Below are 8,948 nucleotides of genomic sequence, written 5' to 3'. Positions count from 1 at the left end.
CATATTTTCAAACTCAATCCCCATCACCGGATACAAACCAACTACCGTCCTTGAAAATGGATTTTTTTATTATTTCGCATACTAGGACACCTAATTCCCTCTTTCTCTCGCTTTGCAATCAAAGAGACATATGCACAAAACCAAACTATTGTCACAATCAAAATTCATCAATTAAGCCCCACATCCCCCCCCCACACTTAATTAGCAGTGTCCTCAATGCATGCATAAAAGAAAGAATAAGGACAAGGGAGGAGATGAAGGGGCTTACCAGATATAATCAACAAAGAGGATCATGAAGAGTCATGAGCTCTACAAAAAGTGCTAGGAGCAGCAATAGAAATCTCAATCCATGTCCAATAAATGGAGAAATAGCTTCAGAACCAGAAAACACTCGACCATGAATTTTAGTAAAGCGGGAAATAATATAGAAGTTAAGCACAACTGAGAAATATCCAATAGAAAAATCTATTCTCATGGGACAGTGGAAAATGAAGGCATTAAATCTCAGGCCATAAATTCATCCCTTCTCTCCCGTTTGTAATGTAGAACACATGTCATTATCGTAAAAACCAACTAAAAATGGATCACAATAAGCATAAAAAGGATTATGAATAACCTCATCAAAATAATCATAAAAAATGGGAGGTTTACTCAAATCAATCCTAGCAATAAAACTATCCGTTCTTTGCAGAACTTGGTTTGCTAAATAAGGATCATGGAAATATGCTTGAAAGGCATTATGATTAACATTGTCGTTCTCAATAAAATCATCAAACCTAGGAGGTTTGGACAAATCAACATGTGAGACAATGGAATCTTCAAAATGACAATTATCTAAGTTTTCCAAAGAGAGAGGGGGAGATCGAATTTCTTGGCTTTTTATGTTATCATGAAAATCTAATTCTAAATCAATAAATTCACTTGGATCACTAAAATCAAAAATTTTGGGCAAAAGGTGGACTTCCCCAGGTAGCTCATCAAGCCTCGCTTCACTAATATCCTGAGGAGACTCAATCTCAACAAATAAATCATCAGGAAAAGCAGCTTTTTGGGAATGACTCTCATTAACCTCAAACTGGGGTGGTGGACTTTCAATATCATTAAATTGGGGATGGGGTGGTTCAGGCTGACTAGGTAATGTACCCGTTTCCTCCTCTTGCACCATGGTTATCAGTTGATAGAGTTGCTTCTCCATGGTATTTTGGCTTGTTGTGAGAAGGTCTATGTATTTCTCAAGCTCATTTAGTCTGGCCTCCTCACCCATGTTTTGAAACTCAAGGGGTTGGTGATATGGTTCAAGGAGAGGTGGCCCATTGAGATTTAATGGAGGGTTGGGCATTGGAAGATCAAACTGACTATGATATTGGAAATTGGGTGGTCCAGCTTGGTTATTCCATTGATCCCACGAGAAATAGGGATGATCACTCCACCAGTGATTATAAGTGCCAAAAGAATTGTATTAAAATTGAGGACTCACATTCTCATCACCATAGCTACCCCCATAAAGATTAGGGCATCCTTCCATAACATGGATTGTCTGGGGAAGTGACCAATCAAAATTTCTCGAAAACCCATAGTTGGGTTGGGGAGCAAAATTGTACTGGGGTGGTGCAAAATTGTTCTCTATCTCACTACTTTTGACTTCCCTAACCTGTTTAAATATTTCCTCCAAAATCATGATTTCCTTAGCATAGGTCCATCTTTCCCCCAAAGTCTTATAAGAAAGTGTATCTCCCATTATTCTAAATTAACCACCTATCCCAAATTGAGGTCTCTCATAAAAAAAAAAAAATTTAAAAAATAAAAGACTAGAAAAAAAATACTAAAAACAAAAGGGAGCCCAAGGTAGATAGTGCATCTATCCTTCAGAAATCGAAACAATGGTTCCAAAGCTGTAAGGTTGCCATATAGTTGATAGCAAGGGAACCCGTATAGTCTTCACGAGCCACCTACGGGCGACTCCAAAGGGATTCTGATGTAGGGTGGAGGACTACTATACATTTATGTTTCCAACGCTCTCACTATGTCGCTTTCCTGTTATCAAGAGTGGTCACCTCCAAAGATAACTCACATGCCAATTCAAACCACCCAACGAATCAAGGGGCACCAAGATTGGCTGGGTTTGGGCATATGAAGGACTTTAGACTGGGCGCACACTATTTGAAACAGAAGAGAAACAAGAAAAGGTTTTCAAAAACTTTTTTTTTTATTAAGGAAGAGGAGAAAGAGAAGAAACTAATGCACTTCGAATTACTTAAAAATCAGAAAAATAAAGTGGTCAATAATCTCCCTGGCAACGACGTCAAAAACTTGTTTGAGTTAAAATAAATTATACCGTAAGTGTACGGGTCAATTGTAGCTACGGGTTGAACACGAGGAGATATACGCCACTCTATTTAACTAACTTAAAAGTAATGCAAAGTGAACCAAATTAAAGTGTTAAATTAAACTAATGAAACTAATGAAAATTAATGCATCCTAACTCATAAGCATCTAACAAAATTAAGGGATTAAGTTGGCGTCCTAACACATGAGCATCTAACCTATCAAACTAACGTAAATTGGAAGGAATAACAAAAACGCAGCCACACTTCATAATCACATAAAAATAAATAAGGGAATAAAAGTGCATCCACATACCACAATCATATAAAAAAAATAAAAAAAATAGAAGGAGAAGAAGAAGAAGATAGAGAGAGATAGAGGAGAGGGAGAAGGAGATTGAGAGTTTAGATAGTAAAACCTGGATGTGCTTGCATGAATGTAACTGAAAAGCTTGAATACTTCATAAATTTACCTTGGCCTCCTCTTTTAAATCTTCAAGTCTTGTCATCAACTTAAGAACTTAGACTAGAAGGCTTAAAACCTAAACTAGAAGCTTAAAACCTAAACTAGAATTAAGAAATTACAACCCAATTGAAGACTTAAATTGAAATTAAAGCATAAACTAAACCTATTACAACCATTAAATGAAAATAAAAAAAAGCAAACTAGAACTTAGAAAAGCCAAAAATCACAACTTAAAAGGAGAAGAAGAAAAGAAATTTTACTAAGTGAATGAACTAAAAATTACACTAAAAACTGAATTAAAATTGAACTAGAAACTAACTAAAAACTGAACTAAAAAACTAACTTGTTACAAGCCAAAGGGCAAGGGGTATTTTTAGGGGGAAGAGAGGAGAAGAGAGAAAAGGGAAGTGTAGGAGAAATATTCCCTAAGAAAAGAGAATATTCTCTTCTCCTTCCTCTTTTACAATGCCTTGAATCCTAAGCAAAAAGAAAAAAAATAGAAAGAAGAAGAAGAGAAGATTGTTTACATAGACTTTCTATTTCTAGAAAAGTAAATTTTCAATTCTAACAAGTGCTTCATTTTCTTTGTAGATATTTTCTCCAAGCAATAAAATTAAAGCATCTTTGAATTTTCAACTTTCCATAGGTGAGAGAATATCTTTCAAAATCAATCTATCCCAAGTAGAATTCCAGAAGTGCCCTTGAGAAGTTGGAGGAGAGAGAGAGTAAGGGTGATGACTAGGATTCCTTCAAGAATAAATAAAATACCCATTCTATCCTTTAGAAAACGTGGAGCATGGGGTGCTTATATAGGCCTCACCATTGTGTTCCTTGCGAAAAATCACCCAAAATAGACCCAAATTTCATCCAATTTGGAGTTTGGGAGCCCAAGATATCTCAAGTTGAAGTTGGACTGTCCAGAGCCCTCCAAATGGAATCTTTCGGGTACAGGAAAGTAATTTTTGATAATTGTGTTAAGGCCCCTAGAATCCCAACTTCTGCTTCACTTTATCCCCGACCAACTGTCAATAATTATAAATAAACCCCTACAGACCATTTTCGCGCGTCGTTACGGAAACGGCTGTAACTTCTTCGTTTTAACTCGGAATCAAGTGCCGTTTGAACCGTTGCGAAGCTAACTCAATGGGCTATGCATCTATACTATTAACACTCTAAAAAACTTAAAAACATCTCTTTAGCATCATCTCCTCTATTTTCACAAGAATTCACCTAAAACCTGAAAAGCACAAAAAAACACCAAATAACTCTGTTCAATGTGGTAAAATGTATGCTTTATGCCCTAAGATTTCACACATAAATGTGCTCATCACTCATCTAAGGAATAAAACCTTAGATCTCTAACCAATTGAATTAATTGTCTAAGCACTAGGCTAGGTTACTAACTATGAATTATTTTCCAAATCAAATTATATATGTTATAAATAAAACCCTAATTCTACACTTAGGCAAGGAATAAACTCAAAATGATGGTGTTACGCTAGGGCACACTGCTTACCATGTGTGCATGTGTGCACCTCCTGATGAGCACATTTATGTGTGAAATCTTAGGGCATAAAGCAGACATTTTACCATATTGGACAGAGTTACTTGGTGCTTTCTTATGCTTTTCAGGTTTTAGGTGAATTCTTGTAAAAATGGAGGAGATGATGCTAAGAAAATGTTTTTAAGGTGTTTAAAGGTGTTGATGGCTTGGATGCGTAGCCCATCGAGTCAGCTTCGCAACGGTTTAAACGGCACATGATTCCGAGTTGAAACGAAGAAGTTACGGTCGTTTCGGTAACGAAACACGAAAATGGTCTATAGGGGTTTATTTGTAATTATTGACAGTCGGCTGGGGACAAAGTGAAGAGAAATTTCAGATTGCAGGGACCTTAACAGAATTATTAGAAGTTACATTTCTTGAACCCGAAAGATTCCATTTGGAGGGCTCTGGACAGTCCAACTTCAACTTGAGATATCTTGGGCTCCCGAACTCCAAATTGGACGAAATTTGGGTGTATTTTGGGTGATTTTTCGCAAGGAACATAATGGTGAGGCCTATATAAGCACCCCATGCTCCACGTTTCCTGAAGGACATAATGGGTATTTTATTTATTCTTGAAGAAATCCTAGTCATCACCCTTACTCTCTCTCTCCTCCAACTTCTCAAGGGCACTTCTGGATTCTACTTGGGATAGACTTATTTTGAAAGATATTCTCACCTATGGAAAGTTGAAAAATCAAAGATGTTTTGATTTTATTGCTTGGAGAAGATATCTACAAAGAAAAGGAAGCACTTGTTAGAATTGGAAGTTTATTTTTGTAGAAATAGAAGGTCTATGTAAACAATCTTCTCTTCTTCTTCTTTCTATTTTTTTCTTTTTTCTTAGGATTCAAGGCATTGTAAAAGAGGAAGGAGAAGAGAATATTCTCTTTTCTTAGGGAATATTTCTCCTACACTTCCCTCTACTCCCTTCTCTTCTCTTCCCCCTATAAATACCCCTTGCCCTTTGGGTTGTAGGAAGTTAGTTTTTTAGTTCAGTTTTTTAGTTAGTTTCTAGTTCAATTTTAATTCATTTTTTTAGTGTAATTTTTACTTCATTCACTTAGTGAAATTTTCTCTTCTTTTCCTATTTTTGGCTTAAGTTCTTAGTTTTGATTTCAAGTTCTTAGTTTTGATTTCATAAGTCTAGTTTAATGGTTGTAATAGTTATAGTTTAAAGCTTCCTAGTCTAAGTTCCTATGTTGATGACAAGACATGGAGAATTAGAAGAGGAAGCCATGGTGAGTTTATTCAAGTATTCAAACACATCAAGGTATTTCATTCTCTAAACCCTTAATCTCATTCTCCCTTTCCTCTATCTCTCTCTATCTTCTTCTTCTTCTCCCTCTATTTCTTTTATTTTTTTTATATGGTTGTGGTTTGTGGATGCACTTTTATTCCCTTATTCCTTTTTATATGGTTATTATGTGTGGCTGTTTTTTTTTATTCCTTTCAATTTGCGTTAATCTGATAGGTTAGATGCTCATGTGTTAGGACGCCAATTTAATCCCTTAATTTTGTTAGATGCTTATGAGTTAGGATGCATTAATTTTCATTAGTTTAATTAGTTTAATTTAACACTTTAATTTGGTTCACTTTGCATTACTTTTAAGTTAATTAAATAGAGTGGCGTATATCTCCTCGTGTTCGACCCGTAGCTACGATTGACCCGTACGCTTGCGGTATTATTTTAACTCAAACAAGTTTTTGGCGCCGTTGCCGGGGAGATTATAGTCCATTTTATTTTTCTGATTTTTAAGTAGTTCGAAGTGTTTTAGTTTATTATTTTCTCTTCTTTTTCTGAAAAAAAAAATCAGTTTTTGAAAACCTCTTCTTGTTTCTCTTCTGTTTGAAATAGTGTGCGCCCAATCTAAAGTCTTTCATATGCCCAAACCCAGCCAATCTTGGTGCCCCTTGATTCATTGGGTGGTTTGGATTGGCATGTGACTTATCTTTGGAGGTGACCACTCTTGATAACAGGAAAGCGACATAGTGAGAGAGATTGAAAATAGAAACGTATAGTAGTCCTCCACTCTACATCAGAATCCACTAGGAGTCGCCCGTAGGTGGCTCGTGAAGACTATACGGGTTTCCTTGCTGTCAACCTATATGGCAACCTTACAGCTTTGGAACCACTGTTACGATTTTTGAGGGATAGATGCACTATCTACCTTGGGCTCCCTCATGTTTTTTTTTTTTTTTTTTTTTTTTAGTGAATTTTTTTTTCTAGTCTTGTATTTATTTATTTATTTATTTTTCTAAGGGAGACCTCAATTTGGGATAGGTGGTTAGTTTAGAATTATGGGAGATACACTTCCATATAAGACTTTGGGGCAAAGATGGACCTATGCTAAGGCAACCATGATTTTGGAGGAAATGTTTAAACAGATTAGGAAAGCCAAAAGTAATGAGATAGAGAACAATTTTGCACCACCCCAGTACAATTTTGCTCCCCAACCCAACTATGGGCTTTCGAAAAATTTTGATTGGTCACATCCCCAGACAATCCATGTTATGGAAGGATGCCCTAATCTTTATGGGGGTAGCTATGGTGATGAGAATGTGAGTCCTCAATTTCAATATAATTCTTTTGGCACTTACAATCAGGGGTGGAATGATTATCCCGATTTCTTGTGGGATCAATGGAATAACCAAGCTGGACCACCCAATTTCCAATATCTTGGTCAGTTTGGTCCTCCAATGCCCAACCCTCCATTAAATCTCAATGGGCCACCTCTCCTTGAACCATATCACCAACCCCTGGAGTTTCAAAACATGGGTGAGGAGGCCAGACTGAATGAGCTTGAGAAATACATAGACCTTCTCACAACAAGCCAAAATACCATGGAGAAGCAACTCTCTCAATTGATAACCATGGTGCAAGAGGAGGAAACGGGTACATTACCTAGTCAGCCTGACCATCCCCAATTTAATGATATTGAAAGTCCACCACCCCAATTTGAGGTTAATGAGAGTCATTCCCAACAAGCTGCTTTTCATGATGATTTATTTGTTGAGATTGAGTCTCCTCAGGATATTAGTGAAGCGAGATTTGATGAGCTACCTGGGGAAGTCCAACTTTTTCCTGAAATTTCTGATTTTAGTGAGCCTAGTGTTTTTATTGATTTCGAATCAGATTTTCATGATAACATAGAAACCAAGGAAATTCGATCTCCCCCTCTCTCTTTGGAAAACTTAGATAATTGTCATTTTGAGGATTCCATTGTCTCACATGTTGATTTGTCCAAACCTCCTAGATTTGACGATTTTATTGAGGAGGACAATGTTAGTCATGATGCTTTTCATGCATATTTCCATGATCCTTATTTAGCAAACCAAGTTCTGCAAATAGCCGATAGTTGTATTGCTAGGATTGATTTGAGTAAACCTCCAATTTTTTGTGATTATTTAGATGAGGTTATTCATAATCCTTTTTATGCTTATTGTGATCCGTTCTTGGTTGATTTTTCAAAGAATGACAGGTATTCTACATTGCAAATGGAAGAAAAGGGAAGGATTTATGGCCTGAGTTTTAGTGCCTTCATTTTCCACTGTCCCATGAGGATAGTTTTTTCTATTGGATATTTCTCAGTTGTGCTTAACTTTCATATTATTTCTCGCTTTACTAAAATTCATGGTCGAGTGTTTTCTGGGTCTGAAGCTATTTCTCCATTTATTGGCCATGGATTGAGATTTCTGTTGCTACTCTTAGCATTTTTTGTAGAGCTCATGACTCTTCATGATCCTCTTTGTTGATTATATCCAGTAAGCCCCTTCATCTCCTCCCTTGTCCTTATTCTTTCTTTTATGCATGCATTGAGGACACTGCATGAATTAAGTGTGGGGGGGATGTTGGGCTTAATTGGTGAATTTTGATTGTGACAATAGTTTGGTTTTGTGCATATGTCTCTTTGATTGCAAAGCGAGAGAAAGAGAGAATTAGGTGTCCTAGCATGCGAAATAATAAAAAATCTCTTTTCAAGAATGGTAATTGGTTTGTATCCGGTGAGAGGGATTGAATTGAAAAATATGAGCGTTATTTCATTTGATGGCTAGATTCCTCTATGTGTTTTATGGACCCTTTGATCTTTTGGCTAGTAGTTGAGACCAATTTGTTTGTGGCAAGGCAAGGCATGAAAGTGGAAGTGAATGAGAAAAAAGAAGAAGCAAGGAACAGAAAAAAAAAGTGGAATTCCTTGGGACTAGACAGGGCACTGTGCCTCATGAAGCAGGGTGACTTGATCGAAATTTCTTGGAAAGAAACTAAAAAAAAAAAAAAAAAAAAAAAACTCTTGCATCAATGTCTCAATATCTTATGGATATATGCAAAAAGCGAAGCTACCAAGTATTTGGGTGTCTGGTGTATGCTCCACCATGTCATTCAGAGAACAGTAGTGGAGTAGAAATAGAGTTTGTGGTTGAGAAAGAAAAAACTTTTGCCTTAATGCCTAAAAAAAAAAAAAAGTATGGTCAACAATACTCAATGCCTAAGTCTTTAGTTCCATCGATGCTATGGGGGGTTTACTTGAAGGTGAGTAGTGTTCAGAAAATATGAGGAGATCCCTTGAACTTGATGCATACTTGTTGCTTGAATTGATGTGGGGTGATAAAATTC

The sequence above is a fragment of the Telopea speciosissima genome, chromosome 11 (genome assembly GCF_018873765.1).
Source record: "Telopea speciosissima isolate NSW1024214 ecotype Mountain lineage chromosome 11, Tspe_v1, whole genome shotgun sequence".
NCBI classification, from domain to species: Eukaryota; Viridiplantae; Streptophyta; class Magnoliopsida; order Proteales; family Proteaceae; genus Telopea; species Telopea speciosissima.
The sequence above is the reverse complement of the archived record's forward strand: the minus strand, read 5'-3'. Positions refer to the sequence as shown.